We start from the raw sequence: 27,901 nt of genomic DNA, 5'->3' as shown, positions 1-27,901 counted from the left end.
TCAAAATAGGAGACATATTGATAAGAATACATTAATTGTAGGGGATCTTAACATACCATTCTCAGCAACAGATTATCTAAGCAGAAAATCAACAAAGAAACAAGAGCTTTGAATGACACATTGAACCAGATGGACCTCAGAGATATATACAAAACATTCCACCCTAAAACAACAGAATACTCATTCTTCTCAAGTGCACATGGAACTTTCTCCAGAATAGACCACATACTGGGTCACAGATCAGGTCTCAACCAATACCAAAAGACTGAAATTATTCCCTGCATATTCTCAGACAGCAATGCTTTGAAACTGGAACTCAATCACAAGAAAAAGTTTGGGAGAAGTTCAAACACTTGGAAGCTAAAGACCATCCCGCTCAAGAATGTTTGGATCAACCAGGAAATTAAAGAAGAACTTAATTCATGGAAACCAATGAGAATGAAGACACATCAGTCTAAAACCTATGGGATATGGCAAAGGCGGTCCTAAGGGGGAAATACATAGCCATCCAAGCCTCAATAAAACAAAAACAGAAACAAAAACAAAATCCAGAAAAATCCTGAATACACAAATTCTCTTTACACCTTAAAAAACTGGAGAATCAAGAACAAATTAAGCCTACCCCCCACACAGGAAGGGAAATAATTAAGATTAGAGCAGAGATCAATGAATTAAAAACCAGAGATACAATAGAACACATCAATGAAACTAGAAGCTCGTTCTTTGAAAGAATTAATAAAATTGGTCAACCACTGGCCAGACTAATCTAAAAGAGAAAGGACCCAAATTAGTAAAATAATGAATGGAAGGGAAGAGAGCACGACTAACACCAAGGAAATAGAAACAATCATCAGAAATTACTGTCAACAGCTATATGCCAATAAGTTAAGCAACCTAGAAGAAATGGATGCTTTCCTGGAAACCTATAAATTTCCAAGACTGAAATAGGAAGAAATTGACAACCTGAGTAGTATAATAACCAATAGTGAGATTGAAGCAGTGATCAAAAACCTATCAAAAAACAAGAGTGCAGGACCTGATGGATTCCCTGGGGAATTCTACCAGACATTCAAAGAAGAAATAATACCTATTCTCCTGAAGCTGCTTCCAAAAAAAAAAAAAAATAGAAACAGTAGTAAAATCTCCAGACTTTTTAAAAGATTTTTCTTTTATTCTTTTTTAAAGATTTTTCTTTTTTTTCTTTTTTTAAGATTTTTATTTATTTGACAGAGATCACAAATAGGCAGAGAGGCAGGCAGAGAGAGAGGAGGAAGCAGGCTCCCTGCTGAGCAGAGCGCCTGATGCGGAGCTTGATCCCAGAACCCTGGGATCATGACCTGAGCCAAAGGCAGAAGGCTTTAACCCACTGAGCTACCCAGGAGCCCCTCCAGACTTTCTATGAAGCCAGCATTACCTTGATCCCCAAACCAGGCCAAACCCCATCAAAAAGGAGACTTTCAGACCAACATCCCTGATGAATATGGATGCCAACATTTTCAACAAGATCCTAGCTAATAGAATCCAACAGTACATTAAAAAGATTATCCACCATGACCAGGTGGGATTTATCTCTGGGATGTGAGGGTGGTTCACAAGTCAATCAATGTGATAGAACAAATCAATAAGAGAAGAGAGAAGAACCTCATGGTTCTCTCAATTGATGCAGAAAAAGCACACTTGACAAATATAGCATTCTTTCCTGTTTAAAACTCTTCAGAGTATAGGGATAGAGTGAACATTCCTCAACTTCATAAAATCCATCTATGAAAAACCCACAAAGAATATCATTCTCAGTGGGGAAAAGCTGAGAGATCAGGAACACAACAGGGATGCCCACACTCCCACTATTGTTCAACATAGTACTAGAAGTCCTAGCAACAACAATCAGACAACAAAAAGAAATAAAAGGCAAAGAAGAAGTCAAACTCTCTCTCTTCACATATGACATGATACAGTATGTGAAAAAACCAAAAGTCTCCTCCTGTAAATTACTAGAACTCATACAGCAATTCAGTAATGTGACAGGATACAAAATCAATGCACAGAAATCAGTTGCCTTCTTATACACTAACAATAAAAATATAGAAAGGGAAATTAGGGAATCAGTTCCATTTACAATAGCACCAAAACCAGTAAGATACTTTGGAATAAATCTAACCAAAGAGGTAAAGGATCTGTACTTGAGGAATTACAAAACACTCGTGAAAGAAATTGAAGAAGACACAAAAGATGGAAAAACATTTCATACTCATGGATTGGAAGAATAAACATTGTTAAAATGTCTATGCTCCCCAGAGCAATCTATACTTTCAACACCATCCCGATCAAAATACCATCAGCATTTTTCAAAGTGCTGGAACAAACATTCCTAAAATTTGTATGGAACCAGAAAAAAACCTGAATCACCAAGGAAATGTTGAAAAAGAAAAACAAATCTGGGGGCATTACGTTGCCTGATTTCAAGCTTTATTACAAAGCTGTGATCACTAAGACAGCATGGTACTGGCACAAAAACAGACACATAGACTGATGGAACAGAGTAAAGAGCCCAGATAACACAAATCTATGGTCAAATAATTTTTGACAAAGCAGGAAAAAATATCCAGTGGAAAAAAGACAATCTCTTCAGTAAACGGTGCTGGGAAAATTGGACAACTAGGTACAGAAGAATGAAACTGGGCCATTCTCTTATACCATACAAAAAGATAAACTCAAAGTAGATGAAGGATTTCAGTGTGAGACAGGAATCCATCAAAGTCCTAGAGAAGAGCATAGGCAAGTAGCCTCTTTTACATCAGCCACAGCAACTTCTTTCAAGACACGTCTTCAAAGGCAAGAGAAACAAAAGTGAAAATGAACTTTTGGGACTTTATCAAGATAAAAAGCTGCTGCACAGGAAAATAAATAGTCAATAAAACAAAGAGGAAACCCACAGAATGGGAGAAGATTTCACAATGACACTATAGACAGAGGGCTGTATCCAAGATCTATAAAGAACTTCTCAAACTCAACACCCAAAAGAAGAGATAATTAAGTCAAAAAATGGGCAGAAGACAAGAAACACATTTCTCCACTGAAGACATACAAATGGCTGACAGACATATGAAAAAATGTTCACCATCATTAGCTGTCAGGGAAATTCAAATCAAAACCACATTGAGATACTTATTACCTTACACCAGCTAAAATGGCAAAGATTAACAAGGGAAGAATCAACAAATGTTGGAGAGGATGTGGAGAAAAGGGAACCCTCTTACACTGTTGGTGGGAATGCAAGTTTGTACAGACACTTTGGAAAACAGTGTGGAGATTCCTCAAAAAATTCAAAATAGAGCTACCCTATGTCCTGCAATTGTACTACTGGGTATTTACCCCAAAGATACAGAAGTAGTGAAAAGAAGGGCCATAGCAACAAGTCCACAATAGCCAAATTGTGGAAAAAGCCAAGATACCTTCAATAGACAAATGGATAAAGAAGATGTAGTCCATATATACAAAGGAATATTACTCAGCCATCAGAAAGGATGAATACCCAACTTTTGCATCAGCATGGATGGGACTGGAGGAGATTATGCTGAGTAAAATAAGGGAAGCAGAGAAAGTCAATTATCATATTATTTCACTTACTTGTGGAACATAAGGAATAACATGGAGGACATTAGGAGAAGGAAAGGAAAAGTGAAAGGGGGTGGGAATCGGAGGTGGAGATGAACCACAAGAGACTGTGGACTCCGAGAAACAAACTGAGGGTTTTAGAGGGGAGGGAAGTGGAGAGATGGGTGAGCCTGGTGGTGGGTATTAAGGAGGGCACACATTGCATGGAGCACTGGGTATTATATGTAAACAATGAATCTTGGAACACTACATCAAAAACCAATGAGGTATTGTATGGTGACTAACATAATGCAATAATAATTTAAAAAAAAAGAGTGAAAGAAGAGATAAAGTATTTCTAAGACAAGAACAAATAAATTTTTTAAAAATCCTAAAAATAGTTAAAGGAGTTCATTCCCACTAAACTAGCCTTATGAGAAATGTTTAAGGGACTTCTTTAAGTAGAAAAGAAAAACCCATAATTATAAGTAAAAAAGTTATGAAAGAAAAGAATCTCATAAGTAAAGCAAACACACAGTAAAGATAGTAAGCTAACTCTTATAAAGCTAGTATAAAGGTTAAAGACAAAAGTTATACAATTATACCTTAAAAAATAGGTAAGGGGACTAACAAAATAAGAATTGTAAAATATGGCAACATATACATGAAAATGGAGGGAAACGTAAAAATGAAATTTGTTTAGAATGGATTTTAAATTCAGTGACACCATCAACTTACTAGAGGCTGCTATATACTTAGGATATTATATATGAACTTCACAATAACTAAAAACAAAAAACCTATAATAGATACAAAAAAGTAAAAGAGAAAAAAGGTGACCATAACACTAAATTAAGTCATCAATCACAAGGGAAAGAGGAATAAGAATGGAACAGAGAACTACAAAAACAACCAGAAAACAATGAACAACATTGCAATAGGTACATGCCTATAAATAATGTTTTAAATGTAAATGGTCTGAATGCTCTATCCAAAGACAGGGGGTGACAAAATGGATCAAACAACAACAAAAACACTAATGTCATGCTGCCTTCAAGAGACTAACTTCAGACCTAAAGACACATATAGACTGAAAGTGTAGGGATGGGAAATGATATTCCATGCAAATTGTAGAAGAAAAAACACAGGGTAGCAATACTCATATCAGAAAAAATAGACTTTAAAACATAAACTGTAACAAGAGACAAAGAACGGCAGTACATAATGATAAAGGGATCAATCTAACCAAAACATGTAACAATTGAAAATATCTATGCACCCAACATATGAGTACCTCAATACATGAAGCAATTACTGACAGATACAAAGAGAAATGGACAGTAATACAGTAGTAGTGGTAATATTCCTTGTACATCAACGGCTAGATCACACAGGCAAAAAAAAAAAAAAAATTCAGTAAGAAAAGAGTGTCTTTGAATCACACATTTAGACTAGATGGAGTTAACACTTATATACAGAACATTCCACCCAAAACAACAGAATAAACATTCTTTTCAAGTACACATAGAACATTCTCCAGGACAGATCACATGTTAGGTCACAAGGTAAGTTTCAATAAATTTAAGAAGACCGAAATCATATCAAGCACCTTTTCCTACCATTAAAAAGAGAGAAAGAGAGAGAGAAAGAAAGAAGAAAAAACACAACCACATCAAGGTTAAGCAACATGCTACTAAGTGTCCAATTGGTCATTAAGGAAATCAAAGAGAAAATAAAAACATACATGAAGACAAAGGAAAATGGGTCTAAAATCTTTGGGACACAGCAAAAGCAGTTCCAAAATAGAAGGTTGTAGTGACATATGCCTACCTCAAACCAAACCAAACAAACAGAAAACACTCATACACACAAAAATAAGAAAATTTTTAAATAGTCAATCTAACCTTACAACTAAAGGAACTAGGAAAAAAGTAAAAACAAAGCTCAAAGTTAGTAGAAGAAAGGAAATAATGATGATCAGAGTAGAAACAAATGAACTCAGAGAGAAAGAAAGAAGGAAGGAGGGAAAGGGAGGAAGGGAGAGAGAAGGAGAGAGAGGAAGGAAGGAAGGGAGAGAGAGAGAGAGAAAAGGAGAGAGAAATAAAAAGAAATGAAAAGATCAATTAAACCTTTTCAACTGAAAAGATCAATAAAATCTCGAGCAGTTTCTTTTAACAGATAATTAAAATTTATGAAGCTTTAACCATACTCAGCAGCAAAAAAAGACAGAGGACCCACCCAAATAAATAAAATCAAAAATGAAAGAGAAGTAACAACTCACACCACTGAAATACAGAAGATTATAAGAAGCTACTATAAGAAATCATACGCCAACAAACTGGACAACCTAGAAGAAATGAATACATTCCTAGAAACCTACCATCTCCCAAAAGTGAATCAAGAAGAAACAGATAATCTAAACAAACAGCTTACTAGTAACAAAATTGAATCAGTATAAAATTTCTAAAAAACAAAAGCCCAGGATCAGAGGAATTCAGAATTGCATTCTTCCAGACTTTTCAGGAAGAGTTAATATTTATTCTTCTCAAACTATTGCAAAAAAATATAAACAGAAGGAAAATTTCTAAATACAAGGCCAGCATTACCCTGATATCAAAACCAGAAATGACACTACAAAAAAAAAAGAAAACTAAAAGCCAATATCCCTGATGAACACAGATGTAAAAATCCCCAACAAATATTAGCAAACTGAACTCAGCAATACACTAGAAGTACTATTTATCATAATGAAGTGGCATTTGTTCTGGAGATGCAAGAATGGTTCAATACTCACAAATTAATCAACGTGATACACCACATCAACAAAATGAAGGATAAAAATCATGTAAACATCTCAATAGATAAAGAAAAAGCATTTCACAAAGTTCAGCATCCATTCATGATAAAAACTCTTAACAAAGTGGGTTTAGAGGAAACATACCTCAACATAGTTAAGGCTATCTATGAAAAACCCACAACTAACATCATATTCAATGCTGAAAAACATAGAGCTTTTGCTCTAGATTAAGAACAAAACAAGGGTGTGCACTCTCATGGCTTTTATTCAAAATAGTACTGGAAGTCCTTACCACAGCAACCAGACAAGAAAATAAATAAAAGTCATCCAACTTGGTAAGGGAGAGGCAGAACTGTCACAATTTGCAGGTGGCATATATCCACAAGAAAGCCCTCAAAAATCCACCAAAAAACAATTAGCAGTAAACCAGTGAATTCAGTAAAGTTACAGGATACAAAATTAATATACAGAAATCTGGTGCATTTCTATACATTAATGATAGAGAAACAGAAAGAAAAATTAAGAAAACAGTCCCATTTACAGTTGCACCAAAAAGAATAAAATATCCCAGAATAAACATAAGCAAGGAGGTGAAAGGCCTATACTCCAAAAACTATAAAACACTGATGAAAGATAAAACAAACAATCCTGAAATTTGTATTAAACCAGAGAAAAGCTTAAATAGCCAAAGCAATCTTGAAAAAGAAAACTAGAGGGATCACAATTCCAGACTTGAAATTATATTACAAAGTTGCAGCAATCAAAATGGTGTGGTACTGACATAAAAACAGACACATAGGTCAATGGAACAGATAGAAAACCCAGAAATAAACCACAATTATATGGTCAACTAATCTTCACAAAGAAGAAACAAATATACAACAGGAAAAAGTCTCTTCAACAAATGGTTTTGGGAAAACTGGACAGCTACATGCAAAAGAATGAAACTGGACCGCTTTCTTTCATCACACACAAAAATATACTCAAAATAGATTAAAGACCTAAATATGAGACTTGAAACTACAAAAGTCCTTAAAGAGAGCACAGACAGTAATTTCTCTGGCATTGGCCATAGCAACTTTTTTTCTAAATAAATCTCCTGAGGCAAAGGAAATAAAAGTAAAAATAAACTATTGGGTTTACCTCAAAAGAAAATGTTTCCGCACCATGAAGGAAACAAACAATGACACTAAAAGTCAACCAACAGAAGGAGAAGATATTTGTAAATGACACATCTGATAAAGAGTTAGTATCCAAAGCATATAAAGAACTTCTAAAACTCAACACCCCAAAAAATAAATAACCCAATTCAAAAATGGGCAGAAGACATGAATAGACATTTTTACAAAGAAGACATATAGATGGCCAACAGACACATGAAGAGATGCTCAAAATCACTCATCATTAGGGAAATACAAATCAAAACTAAAATGAGGTATCTCACACCTGTCAAGATGATTAAAATCAACAAGATAAGAAACAACATGTGTTGACAAGAAGGTGGAGGAAAAAAAGACCAAATGTGAGACCTCATGTACTGTTGATGGGAATACAAACTGGTGCAGCCATTGGTGCAGCCATTGTGGAAAACAGTCTGGAGTTTCCTTAACAAGTTAAAAAAAGAACTATTCTATGATAGGAATTGCACTACTGGGTATTTACCCCAAAAGTACAAAAACAGCTATTCAAAGCAATACATGCCTATGTTTATTGCATTATATGCAGTAGCCAAAGTATAAAAAGTAATCCAAGTGTTCAACAATAGATGAATAGATAAAGAAGATGTGATATATATATAACCACGAAATACTATTCAGCCATAAAAAGAAATGAAATCTTGTTACTTGTGACAACATGGATGGAGCTAAAGAGTATACTGCTAAGAAATAAGTCAGTCAGAGAAAAACAGATACCACGTTTTAACTCATATGTGGACTTTAAGAAACAAAACAATGAGCAAAGGAAAAAGATAAAGAACAAAAGAAAAAGAAAAGAAAAAAACCAAGATACAGACTCTTACCTATAGAAAACAAACTGATGGCTATCAAAAGGGAGGTAGGTAAATGGATGCTTGAAATAGGTGATGGAGATTAAGACGACACTTATTATGAGCACTGAGTAATGCACAGAATTCTTAAGTCACTGTATCATACACCTGAAACTAACATAATACTAGATGTTAACTGTACTAGAATTAAAATAAAAAACTTAATGAAAAATTGATGGAAGAAATTGAAGATGTCACAGACAGATATTCCATGTTACAGATTGGAAGAATTAATGTCATTAAAATGTCCATATTAATGAAAGAAATTAGATTTAACAGAATTCCTATAAAAATACCAATATCATTTTTCAGAGAACTACAGTAAATAGTACTAAAATATGTACAGAACCACAAAGACTGAATAGGTATGGCAATCTTGAGAAAGAAGGACGAAACCTGAAGGTATTACAATCTCAGATTTCAAGACATACTACCAAGTTATAGGAATAAAAACATTATGGTATTGGCACAAAAATAGACACATAGATGAAAGGTACACTATAGAGAGCTCAGAAATAAACCTATGATTATATGGTTAATTAATCTACAATAAAGAAGGCAAGAATGTGCAATGGAGAAAAGGGTGTCTTCAACAAATGGTTTGGGAAAACTAGATAGCTACATGCAAAAGAATGAAACTAGATTCTTACTTCATATACAAAAATAAATTCAAAATGAATTAAAAACCTAACTATAAGACAGACCCACAGTCATAAAACTCCTAAAAGAAAACATACACCGTAATCTTGGACATAAACTTCAGCAACATTTTTCTAGATATGTCTCCTAAGGCAAGGGAAACAAAAGCAAAGCTAAACTATTGGGACTTCACCAAAATAAAAAGCTCTTGCATAGCTTAGGAAACCACCAACAAAATCACATGGGAACCTACTAAATGAGAGAAGATATTTGCAGATAATGTATCTGATAAGACACTAATATCCCAACTATATAAAGAATATATACAACTGAACACCAAAAACCCAATAATCCAACTAAGAAATGGGCAGAGGATCTGAGTAGATGTTTTTCCAAAGAAAATATACAGATGGCCAACAGACACATGAAAAGATGCTCATCATCAGGGAAGTTCAAATCAATGCCACAATAAGATAGCACCCGTGGGAGTGGCTAGAATAAAAAGACAAGAAATAGGGGCACCTGGGTGACTCAGTCAGTTGAGCATCTACCTCTTGGGTGCAGCTCAGGTCATGATCTCATGGTTTGTGAGATTGAGCCCCACATGGTACTCCATGCTCAGCAGGGGGTCTGTTTGAAGATTCTCTCTCTCTGCCCATCCCCCATTCATGCACTTGTGCTCTCTTTCTCTCTAAAATCACTAAATCTTAAAAACAAACAAAACGAAACAAAAAAAACAAGAAATAAGATTGAAGATGCGGACAAAAGGAACACTTGGTAGGAATGTAAATTGGCATAACCATTGTAGAAAACAGTATGGAGGTGTCTCAAAAATGAAAAATAGAAATCCCATATGATCCAATAATTTCACTGCTAGGCATTTACCCCAAAGAAAGAAAAACACTAATTCAAAAAGCTATACATACCCCTATGTTTATTATTGCAACATCATTTATAATAATCATTTATAATAGAAGCAACCTTAGTGCCCATCAATAGATGAATGGATAAAAAAGATGTTCTATATACACAATGGAATATTAGTCATAAAAATGAATGAAATCATGCATTTTCAGCAACATGGATGGACCTAGAGGGTTATTATGCTAAGTGAAATAAGAGAAAGATAAATACCATATGATTTCATGTATATGTGGAATAAAAAATAAAGCAAAACAAACAAACAAAAAAAACAGAAACAGACCCACAGAAATAGAGAACTGGTGGTTGCCAGAAGGAGGGGGTGGGGGATGGGCAAATTAGGTAAGGGAGGCAGGAGAGACAAACTTCCAGTTACAGAATGACCAAGTCACAGGGGAAAAGGTAGAGCATAGGCAATATAGTCAATGATACTGTAACAGTACTATCTGTGGAGAGATGGTAACTACACTTGTGGTGAGCATAGCATAACATACAGACTTCTCAAATCACTATGGAGTGCACCTGAAACTAACAGAAGACTGTGTGCCAACTACAATTCATTAAAAACAAAACAAAACAAAACAAAAAACAAAAACGTGCTGTTTGTATGCTTTTGGTAAGGTTTCTGGTCAAAAGGGTAGTAGTAGTAAATTTTTTGGTGGGTCAAAAGTTCTGTATGGATTTTCAACTGTGCAAGGGCTGGGAACCCCTACTCCTTCACTGTTCAATGGTCAGCTGTATTGGTGGGGGTCAGATAAATACCATGCACGGTGCCAGGTGCTTACTCACATATTATCTCACTGTCAACATTTTATTTTATTGCAGGTGAATTTTAAGTAGCTTTAAAAAAATGATTCTAAAGGAAGCATATGATTATAGAAGCAATACAACATGTTGAAATTTCGAAGCTGTACATGGAGGCTGTGTGAGAAAGACCTTAGTCCTGCTCTCATCCAGCCCAGCCCAGCCCGCTCCAGAGGGCCAGGAAATGTGAGCTGAGGTCATAGGGGTCATCTTTTTGCCCAAAAGAGACTTCAGAGATTTGCTTTGGTGTTAATAATTATCTTTAGTGTATTGAAGTTATAGATCAGAAAAGCTACTTCTTTCCTTCTACTTTTAAGTTCAACCCAAATTCTATTCTTTTCATAAACTTAGCAAATTTTATCACTTTTAAGGGAATTTTGAATGTCTGTCTCCTCTTGCAAACTAAATGAAATGCTTTAAAATATCTGAAAGAGCAATTATAAATTTGGCTTATTCCATTTCCTCTTTAAGTACTCCGGTTTTCTGACCAACTGTGGTCAAGAGGCCACAAGCGGGGGAGTTGCAAATTCTACTCTTCCATGTTCTTCTCTTCCGAAGATAACTTTCACAAAGACATTTAGGCCATGTCCTCTCTTGTTACCCTTTGTTACTGACAGACTGAATATGGAGTGGAAAATTGAGAGACCGTATATAGAAATAGAACCCTGACCCACAACCTGTAGCAATCAGCTCAGGAGACCAACCCCTTAACTGCACTAGCCAGACCAGAAGGCCAGCCAGACTTGTAGGAAGTCGGGCCATTTCTCTCTAGTGACAGTCCAGGAAGCCAAACAATAACCCCTAAAACAGCCCCACAGGGCAGGGGCTTGATTAATAACTGACAGCATCTCTAATTTTTACCCCTCCATCCAACTTAGGATCAATCACAGAAAGCCAAACATGCACCCTGACCAATCACAGAGGATGCCCCCCTTCTACATAGCTCGCCTCCAGCTTCCCCATGTCAACAGCCTCCAACTAGATCACACCTGGACTCTTCCCATTTTTCCACTAGAAAGCTTCCTCACTCCTATTTCTACCATTGAGTCTTAGCCAAAATGCACTGGACAGTGGCTGATTCCTTTACTATAGCAAGCTCTGAATAAATAGTTTTACTTGCTTTCATTTGGTTGATCTTTATTTTCACTGAGTTACTTAACCTCTGTAGCCTCTAGCTTCCTGATCCATTAAATGGGGCTATTTGTTCCTACTGGGTAGTGTCACTTGGAGTTCCTAATGTCTCAGACTAAATTCAGTGTGCTAGGCAACATAAGAAACCACAGCTGAACCCAAGGCATCTACTTTGAGGTGTGGGTTTCAATGATTAGGGGAGAAAAGGTCGTATCAAAACAAACATAGATATATTTTGGAACTGAATGTAAAATGTAAAGGAATTCATAATATAAAATAACAAAATTCAAAGGAATTGCCTGCTTATGTTGAACGGCTTCATCTAGACCCCCCAGATTATGACTTTCCTTTTCTCTCTTCATTGGAACTTGGGTGGAAAAGTCTGAGAAATGTTGATGTATGTTAAAAGCACCCTGTCAGCCTTGAGATTCTAGAACAGTGATTCTCAAAGTGTGGTCTAGGTTCCCTTGGGAGAGTTTGAGACCTTTTCAGGAGGTCTGCAAAGGCAAAACTATTTTCATAATAATGTGAAGACATTATCTGCATTCTCTCTCTCATTTCCTCGGTGTGGAATGGGGTTTCCAGAAGCTACACAACATTCCATGTGGCCCCAGGTTGAACACAGAAGCCATTATGAGCATCCAGCTGCTTTCTATTAAGTCAGACATTAAAAATATAAAACGATGTGCTCTTCTCACTTTATTTTGAAAAATATAGTTATTTTTCATTAAAACATGCAGTGGGTTTATTGTTTTAAAATTAAGGACATTTTTTAATTTCTCAGTTTTATTTTCCAATACTCTAAATATTACTAGATAGGACTCATACAAACAAAAGTTTTTCAGGGTTTTCAATACTGTTTGAAGAGTATGAAGGGGTTTGGTGGGCAAAAAGTATAAAAATCACTGCTTTATAACAGTAAAAAATTTGAACCAGAGCAAACCATGGCATTCACATTTAACGTGGACAATATGTCTCCAAGTATGAGGGGTTGGGCAGAAAGACCAGTGCAAACTTTCCACTCTCAGTGCATGTGAAATTCATCTTCCGGTCGATGTTAATGACCTTCACTGAAGCTCAGGACCAACACAAGGCCTGCACTGGTGCTGCTTCTCACACAAAGCCCTCATCCCAGACTGATGCCTGCTAGCACTTGATCTTTATTTCCCAGCTGTCTGCCTCAGGCTACACAGTTTGATGAGGACTTCTGCAGCCTCTTCCATGTATCCTGCTACATTGAGCATAGATTTGTGTATATACGTTGGATTCCAGGGTCTCACTTAGAAATTCTGGAGTCTCAAGGGAGGAAATAAGACCATTAATATTAGTGAACTAGCATGCAGAAAATGGTCAGAACTACAGATCTTGATGCTGTTTAGAGCCCCACTCTAAAAACATGGTGTACAATGGACCTGCACACCATACGCAGGAAGCAATCTCATGAAAGATATTTCCTTTAGATAAAGAGGACAGTATATTTATTCATTACCATATCTGTAGCAGGCCTGGCAGAGAGTAGATGTTCAACAAACAGTTGTTGACTGAATGAATAAATAAGTGAATTAATATATTAACCTTCCCTGAGATCAGATTCTTCTGGCCAAGAGACTTAGAAAGCATACCCAGGAAAATAAAATAGGGTGAAAATAGAAATGACAGTTGACTGTGCAAGTTATTAAATCAAGATGGGTAGAGCTAGACATGTTGGCTTCATACAATGGTTGAATGGGTGGAAGTCCTGAGTGTAAACGGAGAGAAAATATTTTTACTATAGACGCTGGTACTTCCCCAGACACTTGCCAGCTCTCTGCTGGCCACCATCCACCAGCCTACCACTGAAATGAGGCATAGTCCAATACAGAACTACGGCTGCCTTATGAGGTGAGGTGACACCAAAGATTTTTTTACAGGACATACAGAAGCCAATGTGAAAGGCCAGTGAAATGGATCTGGGAAGCTATCAATCTCCATATACAAATGCTGCATTGGGCAAACTCCTGAACTCAACTGCCGTGTGGTTCCCATGACTGATTCCCACTTGGTACCTCCAACTGGAGACAGATTCAACCAGAAGGCAGCCTGAGCAAGGCTATCATGATATTAGCACCTTGTTATTCCCTATTCATAGGAAAATGGTAAAGGAGAGTTTTCTGGGCATGTGAACATTTGAATTTGGGCTTTTAAACAAACTCTCAAAGGCAAATGCTGACTCTCATTTCTGTTCAGGCTAATTGGAAACAGTAAGTACCAGGGTATGCAAGATATGATTTTGCTGTCATATTTGACTTTGGTTTGTTCATGACATTGGACTTTTGAAAGGTCCAACTTTTGACTTTGCTGACTCATTTTATTATGTCTTTATTTTATATTCAATATATCATTTTTATTGTGATTTTCTTTGGATTTAGTCTTTATTTTTCTCTGGTTTCTTTATTTTTTTTAGATTTTATTTATTTATTTGACAGAGAAAGATCACAAGTAGGCAGAGAGAGGCGGGTTAGGGGGAAGCAGGTTCCCTGCTGAGCAGAGAGCCCGTTGTGGGGCTCGATCCCAGGACCCTGAGATCATGACCTAAGCCAAAGGCAGAGACTTAACCCACTGAGTCACCCAGGTGACCCTCTATCTAATTTCTTAACTTAGATTCATTTCACAATTCACTCAACAAATTGTGTCTATTGTATGACAGGCATTGTTTTAAATACTGGAGAGAGAGTAGTGTTCCTCGGCTCACTAATTTTTTAATACTGGTATTTAAAACCATAAATTTCTCTGGCTTGATTAGGGGATATCTCCCCCTTCATGAATCTAGTGGGCAAAGACTGGAAGAAGTAGCTGCTTTTTTAAAATGCTCAGTTTCACCAAAAATCCCAAGGCAGGAAAGTAACATCACCAAAATGGTGATGAAGAACACCTTAGGCTCCCCCACCCCAGAAAATATCAATAATTAAACAGCTATCCATGGACAAAACCAGCACTGGGTGAGTTCTGGAATCCATTAAAGTAACTTCAACAACCCAGTGGAACAAAAATCCTAATACCTGCACAAAAAGTGAAGGAAGACAGTGACATTTTGTTCATATCATTCCATCCCCCAAGCCAGCATTACTCAATGCCAAGAAGGAATTTCACAACTAGAAATAGTTTCCCTCACTAAGAAAGGCAGAAGGTGCTTTTGAAGGACAACATGAAGGTCCCACTTTAGTTTTACCCCCACAAAGATGGTGTATAGAAAGGGCTATAAGGGACAGCTAGGAGCAAGGAAGAAAATAAGCAGCAGTCACACCAAGGGAGTGATCACAATTCACAGTGACTTTCTTTATGGATAAACCCAGAAGCTTTCAACATAGAAGAAGGAACCAATGGCCAGCATTTCTGCTGTGAGCCTCCTGCAGATTTCACCAGTTTTCTCCCCACAGGTGTTTGGATTCAATGATGCCAATCAACTGAGTCCTTCTCTGCTCTTTTCCCCTGTCCAGGCCTCTGCAGCTACTGGAATGCTGAACACCAGCCTAGAACCCGCTGGCTGACCTCCACCACCAAGAGGACCCCTGAGGCTAGCCCCTCCAGCTATACTCTTGCACACTGCTGACCTGATGCACATCACTGGCCTCCACTGCAATGCATATGCCCAGGAAGAGATTACACAATCAGAGGACAGCACAAATAGCACAGTTGCCCATGAACCCTTCCTTGGCTCTGACCCTTGTTGCCTGGTCTGTCACCCATCACTATGTGTATATCTGCAACCTATCCCTGAAACTTTATAGACACCAACAGCTGGTCCCCACAGCTGAGTATGTGTACACTGCTGGCTTTAGTCATGGCTGATGTCTGTCCTCACTGAGAATTCCAACAGTCCTTGCAGCCACTGAGGACCAACAACAGTACTTGCCAATGATGACACAGTTGTCAAAGCTATAGATCCCAATGGCTTGAGCCAAAAACCACAACAAACCTCCCTAGACCCAGTGCTACCATATACCCCTGCATTTCACGCCCTGCACCACTAAACCTGGGATCATAACACTTCAGTGTGCCCTCACATGCAAAGGAAGTCTTCCCTTACCCAAATCTGTCCATAAAGTCTGGAAGAGGTAGCTGCTGCTTCAAATGTGCAGGTACCTATGCAAAGGTATGGGAATTACAAAGAATCAGGACAAAAAAAGATGACACAACCAAAAGAATACAGTAAACCTCCAGCAACTGGCCCCAAATAAGTGGGGATCCAGGAATTGCCCAACAAGACTACTAGATAATTGTCCTAAATATCCTCACAGAATTACAGGAGAATGCAGGTAAATAATTATCAATATCAAGAAAACAATCAACAAAATGAGAAGTTTAATGGAGATAATAACAACAAGAAAAAGGCAAAAAAGAACCAAACAAATTGGAACTGCAGAATATAAAAACTTAAGAAGGCTTCAGCCACAGACTTGAGAATTTCAGCAATAGACTTGACCAAGCTGAAGAATAAATGAGGGCCAAGACAGATCAACTGAAATTATCCAAATCAGAGGAGCAAAAAGAAAAAATGTGGGAAAAAGGAAAGCCTATGTGATTGATAGCACACCATCAAAACACCAATTTGAGAATTAACAGAACCCCAGAAGAGAAATAAAGAGAGAGAGAAGTAGTAAGTGCTTATTTAAAGCAATAATGGCTGAGAACTTCCTAAATCTGGAGAGAGATTTGGATATCCAAGCCCATGAAGGTCTTAGGTAACCAAACAAGATCAAGTCAAAGAGATCCACTCCAACATGGAGGTTCCTCAAAATGTTGAAAATAGAACTGCCCTATGACCCAGCAATTGCACTACTGGGTATTTACCCTAAAGATACAAATGTAGTGATCCAAAGGGGCACGTGCACCCGAATGTTTATAGCAGCAATATCCACAATAGCAAACTATGGAAAGAACCTAAATGTCCATCAACAGATGAATGGATAAAGAAGATGTGGTATATACACAATGGAATACTATGCAGACATCAAAAGAAATGAAATCTTGCCATTTGCGACAACATGGATGGAACTAGAGCGTATCATGCTTAGCGAAATAAGTCAAGCAGAGAAAGACAACTATCAATGATCTCCCTGATATGAGGAAGTGGTGATGCAACATGGGGGCTTAAGTGGGTAGGAGAAGAATCAATGAAACAAGATGGGATTGGGAGGGAGACAAACCATAAGTGACTCTTAATCTCACAAAACAAACTGAGGGTTGCTGGGGGGAGGGGGGGTGGGAGAAGGGGGTGGGGTTATGGACATTGGGGAGGGTATGTGTTTGGTGAGTGCTGTGAAGTGTGTAAACCTGGCGATTCACAGACCTGTACCCCTGGGGATAAAAATATATGTTTATAAAAAATAAAAAATTAAAAAAAAAAGATCCACTCCAAGACTTATTATAATAAAAATGTCAAAAATCAAAGACAAAGGGAGAATCTTTAAAGAAGCAAGAGAAGAAATAACTTATAACTCACAAAGGAAACCCCATAGGTTATCAGATGTTTTCTCAGCAGAAATTTTACAGTTCAGGAGAGAGTGGGATGATATATTTAAGGTACTAAAAGGAAAAAAACAAAATCACTAACCAAGAATACTTCACAGAGTATTCTTCAGAAATGAAGGAATGATAAAAACTTTCAAAGACAAACAAAAGCTGAGGGACTTCATCACCATTAGACCTGCCTTACAAGAAATGCTGAAAGGAATTCTTCAAGCTGAGATGAAAATACACTGATCAGTAAAATGAAAACATGTGAATAAATATACACAAGAGGTAAGTATATAGTCAGATTCAGAATACTCAAATACTGTAATATGATGGAGTGTTAACCACTTGAGTATTAATATTAAAGGACAGAGCATTAATAATAATGACAGTGACAATAATTTTTGATAGATACACAATATAAAAAAGGAAAATTGTGACATCAAAATGTAAAAGGAGGGGAAATAAAAGGGTAGAGATTTATATGCAACTGAAGTTTTTAGTGTAAACTGTTAAATCTATCAGATGTTATATGTAAAACACAGAGTATGCACAAGACAAAAACCTACAGTATATTCTCAAAAGATAAAGGGAAAGGAATCAAAGCATACAACTACAGAAAATCATAATTCCAAAAGGAAGGCAGCCCCCCCCCCCAAAAAAAAGCTGGAGTGGCGATACTTTTATCAGACAAAACAGACTTTAAAACAAATACCGGAACAAGAGACACAGAAGAGCATCATAATGATAAAGGGATTAATCTAAGCAGGGGCTGTAATAATTATAAATATCTACGCACTCAACTTAGGTACACCTAAATACATAAAGCATTATAGACAAAGGGAGAAGTTGGCAGTAATACAATAACAGTAAGAGACTGGAATCCTCCTTTTACATCAATGGATATACCACCAATGCAGAAAATTAATAAGGAAATAGTAGCTTTGAATGACACAGTAGATCAGATGGAGTTAACAGATAAATATAGAGCATTCCATCCCAAAACAGCAGAATAGAATGTTCTCCAAGAAAGGTCACATAGTAGGCCATAAAAAAAGCTTCAATAAATTTAAGACTGAAATCATATCAAGCATGTTTTCTGACCACAAAAATATGAAACTAGAAATCAATTGCAAGAAAAAAAATCGGAAAATAAAAACACAACTGCAGGCTAAACAATATGTTACTAAACAACCAATGGATTAGCAGAGAAATCAAAGATGAAATTAAAAAATACCTGGAGGCAAATGAAAATGGAATATGATGTCCAAATTCTTTGGAATGTAGCAAAGGGACTTTTAAAAGGGAATGTATGGTGATATCGGCCCACTTCAAGAAACAAGAAAAATCTCAAATAATAACAATCAAATCTGACACTTAAAAGAGCCAGAAAAAGAACTAAAATGCAATGTTAGTAGAAAATGAAAATTATAAAGATCAGAGTAGAAATAAATGGAGACAAAAGAAAAATTGACGAAACCAAGAGTCAGTTCTTTGAAAACATAAACAAAATGGATAACCTTTTAACCAGCTTCATCAAGAAAAAGAGAGGACTCTAAATAAAATCAGAAATGAAAGAAAAGTAACAACCAAAACCACACAAATGTCAAGAATTATAAGAGATTACTACAAAAAAATTAAGACAAGGAATTGGACAACCTAGACAAATGGAAAAATTCCTAGAAACATTCCATCTTTGAAAACTGAATCAGGAAGAAATGGAAAATATGGACAAAGAGATTACTAGTAAAAAAAAAAAATTAATTGGTTATGGAAAGCAGCTCAATGAACAAAAGCCCAGGACCAGATGGCTTTATAGGTGAGCTCTACCAAATATTTTAAACAGAGTTAATATTTATTCTTCTCAAAATAGTCCCAAAAATAGAAGAAAAATTTCCAAATTCATTCTATGAAGCCAGCCAAAACCAAAGACGCTACCAAAAAAAAAAAAAAAGAAAGAAAGAAAGAAAGAAAACTACAAGTCAGTATTGGTAAACACAAATGCAAAAATCCTCAATAAAATGTTAGCAAACCAAATTCAATAATACATTAAAGGGATCATTTACCACAATTAAGTGGAATTTATTCTGGGGATCAAAGGATGATTCAATATCTGTAAATCAATCATTGTGGCATATCACACTAAAAAATGAAAAGCAAAAATCATATGATCTCAATAGATGCAGAAAAGCATTTGACAAAATCCAATATATTGTTAATAAAGCTCTCAACAAAGTGGGTTTGGAGGAAATATACCTCAACACAATAAAGGCTGTACATGAAAAAACAACAACAACAACAACAACAACACAGCTAATATCATATTCAGTGGTGAAAAACAGCTTTCCCTTTGAGATCAGGACCAGCACAAAGGTGTACATTCTCATCACCTTTATTCAAGATAGTGCTGCAAGTCCTAGGGGTGCCTGGGTGGCTCAGTGGGTTAAAGCCTTCACCTCAGGCTCTCTGCTCAGCAGGGTGCCTGCTTCCCTTCCTCTCTCTCTCTGCCTGCCTTTCTGCCTACTTGTGATCTCTGTCAAATAAATTTTAAAAATCTTAAAAAAAAAAAAATAGAGCTGCAAGTCCTAGCCATAGCAATGAGACAAGAAAGAAAAGGTATTCAAATTGGTAAAGAAGAAGTAAAATTTCCAGTATTTGCAGATGACATGTTACTATACCTGGAAAACCCTAAGGACTCCACCAAAAAAGCAATTAATGGTAACAATGAATTCAGTAAGATTACAGGACACAAAACCAATATACAGAAATATGTTGCATTTCTACACACTAATAATGAAGCAGCAGAAAGAGAAATTTTAAAAAACAGTCCCATTTGCAATTGCACAAAAAATAATAAAATATCTTGGCATAAACTTAACCAATGAGGTGATAGACCTGTCTTCTGAAAACTATAAAACACTGATGAAAGAAATCAAAGACATCACAGATATTTCATGCTGAAGGATTGAGACAACAAATATTGTTAACATGTTCATATTACTCAAAGCAATCTACAGATTTGATGCAATCCCTATCAGAATACCAATAGCATTTTTCACAGAACTAGAAAAAAAAATACTAAAATGTTATCAAACCACAAAAGATCCTGAATAGCAAAAGCAATCTATCTTTATAAAAAAGAATAAAGCAAAAACAAAATCACAGTCACAGATTTCAAGATATTCTACAAAGCTACAATAATCAAATTAGCAAATTACTGACACAAAAATAGGCACATAGATGAATTGTACAGAATACAGAGCCCAGAAATAAACCCATGATTTTATGGTCAATTAATCTTTGACAAAGGAGGCAAGAACATACAATGGGAAAAAGATAATCTCTTCAACAAATGGTGCTGGGAAAACAGGATAGCAACATGCAAAAGAATAAAACTAGACCACTTTCTTACTCCACATACAAAAATAAATTCAAAATGGATTTAATACTTAATGTGAGACAGACCTGGAGCCATAAAACTCCTAAAAGAAAATAAACAGAGTAATCTCAGACATCAACCTTGGCAACATTTTTGAGATATGTTTTTCTAAATAAACTATTGGAATTTCACTAAAATAAAGAGCTCTTGCACAACTAAGGGAACCATCAATAAAACAATGTGGAAACCTACTGAATGGGAGAAGATATTTGTAAATTATATGTCCAATAAATGGTTAATACCCAAAATATATAAAGAATGTATACAATTGAACACCATAAAACAAATAATCCCATTAAGAAATGGGCAGAGGATCTGAATAGACATTTTTCCAAGGAAGACATCAGATGGTCAACAGACACATGAAAAGATAACATCACTAGGGAAATGCAAATCAAAACCACAATGAGATATCATCTCGCATTGGTTAGAATGGATAGGATCAAAAAAGACAAGAACTAGCAAGTGTTGGTAAAGATATGGACAAAAGAGAACTTTCAGTGGGAATGTAAATTGGTGAAATCACTGTGGAAAACAATATGGAGGGTCCTCAAAAAATTAAAAATAGAATTACCATGATTCAGTAATACCTCTACTAGGTATTCACCCAAAGAAAACACAAACCCTAATGCAAAATGCTACACACAATCTTGTGCTCTTTGCAGCATTATTTACAACAGCCAAAATATGGAAGCAACCTAAGTGTTGTAGGTTAATGGATAAAGAAGATGTGCTATAGGGGTGCCTGGGTGGCTCAGTGGGTTAAAGCCTCTGCCTTCAGCTCAGGTCATGATCCTGGGGTCCTGGGATCGAGCCCCGCGTCGGGCTCTCTGCTCCACAGGGAGCCTTCTTCCTCCCCCCTCTCTCTGCCTACCTCTCTGCCTACTTGTGATCCCTCTCTCAAATAAATAAAATCTTAAAAAAAAAAACAAACCCACAAGATGTGCTATATATGTACGCAACTGAATATTGCTCAGTCATAAAAAGGAATGAGATCTTCTCATTTTCCTCAACATAGATAAACCCAGGGGGTGTTTGGTTAAGTGAAAGAAGTCAGGTAGAGAAAGACAAATACTGTATGGTTTCATGTATATGTGAAATCTAATAAAACAGAACAGACAAAACCAGAAACAAACTCAAATACAGAGAAGAAATGTGATTGTTAAAGGGGAGGGGAGTAGGGGGAATAGGTGAAATAGGTGAAGGGAGTTAAAAGGTAAAAGCTTACAGTTATAAAATAAGTCAGTCACAGGTATTAAAAGCACAGTATTGGGAATATAGTCAATAATACTGTAATAATGCTATATAATGACAGATGGTAACTCCATATATCATGGTGAATATTGCATAGGTATAGAATTATTAGATCACTATGTTGTACACCTGAAACTAATAAAACATTGCATATCAACTATATTTCAGTAATAAAATTAAAAACAAAAAAAAGGCAGGAAAAGAAGAAAGAAACACTACTCAAAGAAAACCACCCAAAGCCACCTATAAATTCAAGGCAATGCCTATCAAAATTTTGACACCTGGTGGTGGGTATTATGGAGGGCACATATTGCATGGAGCACTGGGTATGGTGCATAAACAAAGAATGCTGGAACATTGAAAATAAATAAAATGAAAAAAAAATTAAATTAAATTTTTAAAAATTTCAATGACATTTTTCATAGAAGTAGAAAAAACTATCCTTGAATTTGTATGGAATTACAAAAGACCTCAAATAGCCAAAATAATCTTGAAAAAGAACAAAGTTGGGGACATCACACTTACTAATTTCAAACTATACTACAAAGCTACATTAATCCAATATTGGCCCTGGAATAAAAATAGACACATAGACAAATGAAAGAGAATTGAGAACCCAGAAATAAGCCTTTGCATGTACAGCCAACTAATATTTGACAAGGGAGCCAAGACACTCAATGGGGAAAGAATAGTTTCTTCATGACTGATGCTGGGAAAACTGGAAATCATGCTCCGAAGAATGAAACTAGACCCCTGTTTATACCACTCACAAAAATTAACTCTAAAGGAATTAAAGATGTAAACATAACAACTGAAACAATAAAACTTTTAGAAGATGATAGGGAAGAAGCTCCTGGATATTGGTGTTGACCATAATTTTTTGAATATGAAACCAAAAGTGCAAACAACAAAAGCAAAAATTATAAGTGGGACTACATCAAACTTATAAAATTTCTGCAGTCAAGACACTATTATCAAAATAAAAAGGCAACCTATGTAATGGGAAGAAATATTTGAAATCATACATCTGATAAGGGGTTAATATCCAAAATACTCAATAGAAAACAAACAGTGCAATTTAAAAATGGATAGAGGATCTGAATATTTTTGCGAAGAAGAAATACAAATGGTCAGTAGGTGCTTAACATCACTAATCATCATAGGAATGTTAATTAAAACCAAATGAGAGATCACCTCACACCTGTTAAAAGGTTATCATCAAAATACCATAACTAACAAGTCTTGATCAGGATCTGGAGAAAAGAGAGCCCCTGTGCACTACTGGTATGAATGTAAATTCTTGCAATCACTATGGAAAACAGTATGGAAGTTTCTCCAAAGTTAAAAATAGAACTACAATATGGTCCAGCAACTCAACTTCTGGATATACATCCAAAAAATATTAAAACAGGATCTCAAAGAGCTATCTGCATTGCCATGTTCATTGCAGCATTATTCACAATAGCCAATATATGGAAACAACCTTTGTCTACAAATGAATGGATAAAGAGAATGTGATGTAGAAATACAGTGGAATATTACTCAGCCATGAGAAAATAAATCTTATCATTTGTGACAACTTAGATGAAATTTGAGGGCATTATGTTAAATTAATTCAGAGAAAGACAAATACTATAAAACATCACTTATCCATGGAACCTAAAAAAAAAAAAAAAAAAGAAAGCAAACTTGAAAACAGAGTAAAATGGTGGTTATCAAAAGCTGGGGATGGGGGAGATGAGGAGATGCTGGTTAAAGAGTATACACTTCTGTCATAAGATGAATAAATTCTAGAGATCTAACATACACCATGGTGATTAGAGTTAATAATACTGTATCATGATACTTGAGAGTTGTTAAGAAAATAGGTCTTAAATGCTCTCAACATAAAAGAGAAATGGCAATTATGTTAGCATGATGGAAGTGTTAGCAAATGCTGTGATAGTAATCATTTTGCAATATATTAGCAGATCAAATCACCACATTGTATATACCTTAAACTTACATAATGTTGTATGTTAATTATATCTCAATACAACTGGGAAAAAAGATGTCTCTAGAGGTCGGCTGGGAAGACAGCAGAGTAGGAGGAGCCTAAGCTCACATCCTCCTAAATACAACTGGGTAATGTCCATTCCAGCATAAATAACCAAGAAAATGACCTGAAGACTGATGGAATAAACTTCCCAACTAAATGAAGAGAAGGAAGCTACACTGAAGGAGGTGGGAAGGGCAAAGACATAGCCATATTTCATCTGCAGTGGGGAGGGAACCTGTGGCACAGAGAGGGCAGAAAACAAAGTTTTTTTTTTACTAGGGAGACCATGAACAGGAAAAGGAATCTCCATAATATTTGCCTTTGAAGGTGAGAGAGGCTGAATTCCATGAATTCTCAAAACCAGTAAGATTTAAAGTCTGAAATTTAACAAATCAGTGGGCTCGGCTCTAGAAGAGCCCTGAAGTATTAGGAAGTGGAGTCTCCACCCTTAAAGAGACAGCATGGCAAACTGTGCAGATACAGCACAGAACTAGCAGTTTGAAAAAACTCTGGGGGGCAGATGTGAGGGAGAGTGATTTGCTCATCTTGGAGCATGGCCCAGAGAGAGACAGGGATCATGGGGAGACTCCTCCAGGAACAAAGGAGCTAGCAGGTGCCATTTCCCTCCTCTATTTCCCCAGCATAAACAATGGCCATCTGTGGGAACCAGCACAGCTCCAACACTCCTTATATAACTTGCTTGCACCCTCCCCCAAAGTGTGCTTCCCAGTCATGCTTGCCTCAGTCCTGGTGCTGTGGGCCTCTCCTCCAAAGACCTCGGCAAACCCTGTCAAGACCCGCACATTTTGGGGACCTTAGTTCCAGCAGGGGCAGGTCTTGCTTCACTGTCAGACCACTGCACACCTTCTGTTCACAACAGGCAAAGAGAACCTCTGCTGACAACTTTTCTGAAGGAAAACAAAGCCAAGACTCAATAGCAGAGCACACACAACACACATAGGAAATGCTCGCTGAAGCATCAGGCCTATGGGAACAGGGGACACTGCACTGTAGGGTACTATTTCATAAGGCTACCATTAAAAACAAGAGAAGTAGCTAACTTTCCTAACACACAGAAATAGTCACAGGTATTCAGACAAAATGAGGAGAGAGGAATATGTCCCAAATGAAATAAAAGGACCAAACCACAGCAAGAGACCAAAGCAAAATCAATATAAGTAATATGCACAATAGAGAATGTAACATAATTATACTCATTAGATAAAGATACTCACTGGATTTAAGAAAAGAGTGGAGGAACTCAGTGAGACCCTTAACAAAGAGATTTTTTTTAAAAAACTACCAATCAGAGATCAAGAACACAATAAATGAAATTAAAAATACACTTGACAGAATAAATGGCAGGCTAGATGAAGCAGAGGGACAAATTAATGACCTAGAAGACAGTAATGACTAGAAGACAGTAATGACTTCAGTAACCAAGCTGAGCAAAGGAAAGGAAAGAAAATTATGCAAATTGAGAATAGTCTTAGAGAACTCAGTGACTCCATCAAGTGTAGTATCTGCATTATAGATATCTGAGAAGAAAAGAGAGATAAGGGTACAGAAAACTTATTTGAAGAAATAATAGTGGAAAACTTCTCTAATCTGGAGAAGAGAACAGATAACCAAATCCAGGAAGCACAGAAAGCACCGCCCCCCAAATTCAACTCAAGGAGTTCCACAGCAATACACATAGTAATTAAAATGGCAAAAAATAGTGATGAAGAAAAAAACAAAGTTTAAAGCAGCAAAAGAAAAGAAGACAGTTACATACAAGGGAAACCCCTTAAGACTATAAGCAAATTTTTCAGGAGAAACCTTGTAGGCCAGAAGGGAGTGGGAGGATATAGTTAAAGTGCTGAAACAGAAAAATCTATAGCCTAGAATACCCTTTCCAGCAAGGCTGTTATTCAGAATAGAGGAGAGATAGAGTTTATCACATAAACAAAACCTAAAGGAATTCATGAGCAGTAAACCAGTCCTACCAGAAGTACTAAAGAGAACTCTTTGAGTGAAAAGAGAATAAGTAAGAGTATGAAAAGTGAAAAACACAAAAGCAATAAAAACAAATATTTCTGTAAAAATCAGTCAGGGGATTAATAACATAAAAGTATGTAAAACTTGACACTATATACCTAAAATGTAGGAGGAAATGGAATAAAGAATGGATTTAAACTTAAGTGACCATCAACTTTATATAAACTGCTATATGCAGAAGATGTATATACAAACCTAATGGTAACCACAAATCAAAAACTAGCAATAAATATTCAAAGAGTAAAGAAAAAGGAATCTAAGTGTATCACTAAAGAAAGCCAACAAGAGAAGAAAGGAGCAGAGAAAAATCTATAGAAACAACAACAAAACATAACAAAATGGCTACAAATACATAGCCATGAGTAATTACTCTGAAAGTAAATGTACTAAATGCTCCAATCAAAAGACATAGAGAGATAGAGCGGATTTTTAAAAAAGTGACTCATCTATATGCTGCCTTTAAGGGACTAATTTTAGACCTAAAGATACCTGGAGATTGAAAGTGAAGGGATGGAAAACACTTACAGTGCAAATGTATGTAAAAAAAAAAAAAAAAACCGGAGAAGCAATGTTTACATCAGACGTAATAGACTTTAAAACAAAGACTATAACAGAGACAAAAAAGAGCAATATATAATAATAGAGGTTACAATACAATAAGATATAAAAATTGTAAATATCTATACACCCAACATGGGAGTACCCAAATACATAAAATAGGTAATAACAAACAGCAGAAATAATTGACAGTATCACAACAATAGTAGGGAACTTCAACACCCCACTTACACTGATGGAAATGGAAAGATCATCCAAATGGAACTTCAACAAGGGAACAGTGGCTTTGAATGACACACTGGCCAGATGGATTTAAAAGACATATTCAGGGGCGCCTGGGTGGCTCAGTGGGTTAAGCCGCTGCCTTCGGCTCAGGTCATGATCTCAGGGTCCTGGGATCGAGGCCCGCATCGGGCTCTCTGCTCAGCAGGGAGCCTGCTTCCTCCTCTCTCTCTGCCTGCCTCTCTGCCTGCTTGTGATCTCTTTCTGTCAAATAAATAAATAAAATCTTTAAAAAAAAAAAAAAAAAAAAAAAAGACATATTCAGAACATTCTATCCTAAAACAGCAGAATACACATTCTTTTCAAGTGCACATGGAACATTTTCCAGAGTAGATCACATGTTAGGCCACAAAACAAGTCTCCACAAATTCAAAAAGCTGAAAATCATACCAGGCATCTTTTGACCACAACATTATGGAACCAGAAATCAGCCACAGGAAAAAAGTCTGAAAAGAAGAGAAACACAAAGAGGTTAAACAACATGCTATTTAACAATTAATGGGTCAACTAGGATATAAAAAAAAATAATAAAAAGTACATGAAAACAAATGAAAATGAAAACACAATGTCCAAGATCTTTGGGATACAGCAAAAGTGGTTCTAAGAAGGGAAATGTATAGTAATACAAGTCTACCTCAAGAAACAAATCTCAAACAACTTAAACTTACACCTAAGGGAGTTAGAAAAATAACAAACAAAACCCAAATCCAGCAAAAAGAAGGAATATAAAGATTAGAACAGAAATAAATGACATAGAAACTAAAAACCAAACAATGAAACTAGGAACTGGTTTTTAAAAAGATCAGTAAAATTGATAAACCTCTAGCAAAACTCATTAAAGAGAGAGAGAGGACCTAAATAAAC

General features: G+C 36.3%; 1 long non-coding RNA gene across 2 annotated transcripts in view; it reads right to left on the bottom strand.

Moving 5' to 3' along the window:
• Positions 1-27,901, bottom strand: part of LOC131838858 (uncharacterized) — a 63,676-nt gene that overhangs the window by 16,557 nt on the left and 19,218 nt on the right. For both annotated transcript variants that reach the window (XR_009356724.1, XR_009356723.1), the window contains exon 3: positions 27,428-27,483. This is a non-coding gene — a long non-coding RNA (uncharacterized LOC131838858). The remainder of the gene's footprint in view (positions 1-27,427; positions 27,484-27,901) is intronic.

This window comes from Mustela lutreola, chromosome 8 (assembly GCF_030435805.1).
Source record: "Mustela lutreola isolate mMusLut2 chromosome 8, mMusLut2.pri, whole genome shotgun sequence".
Taxonomy (NCBI): domain Eukaryota; kingdom Metazoa; phylum Chordata; class Mammalia; order Carnivora; family Mustelidae; genus Mustela; species Mustela lutreola.
Note: the sequence above shows the minus strand (reverse complement) of the source record. Positions and strands in the feature narration are given on the sequence as shown.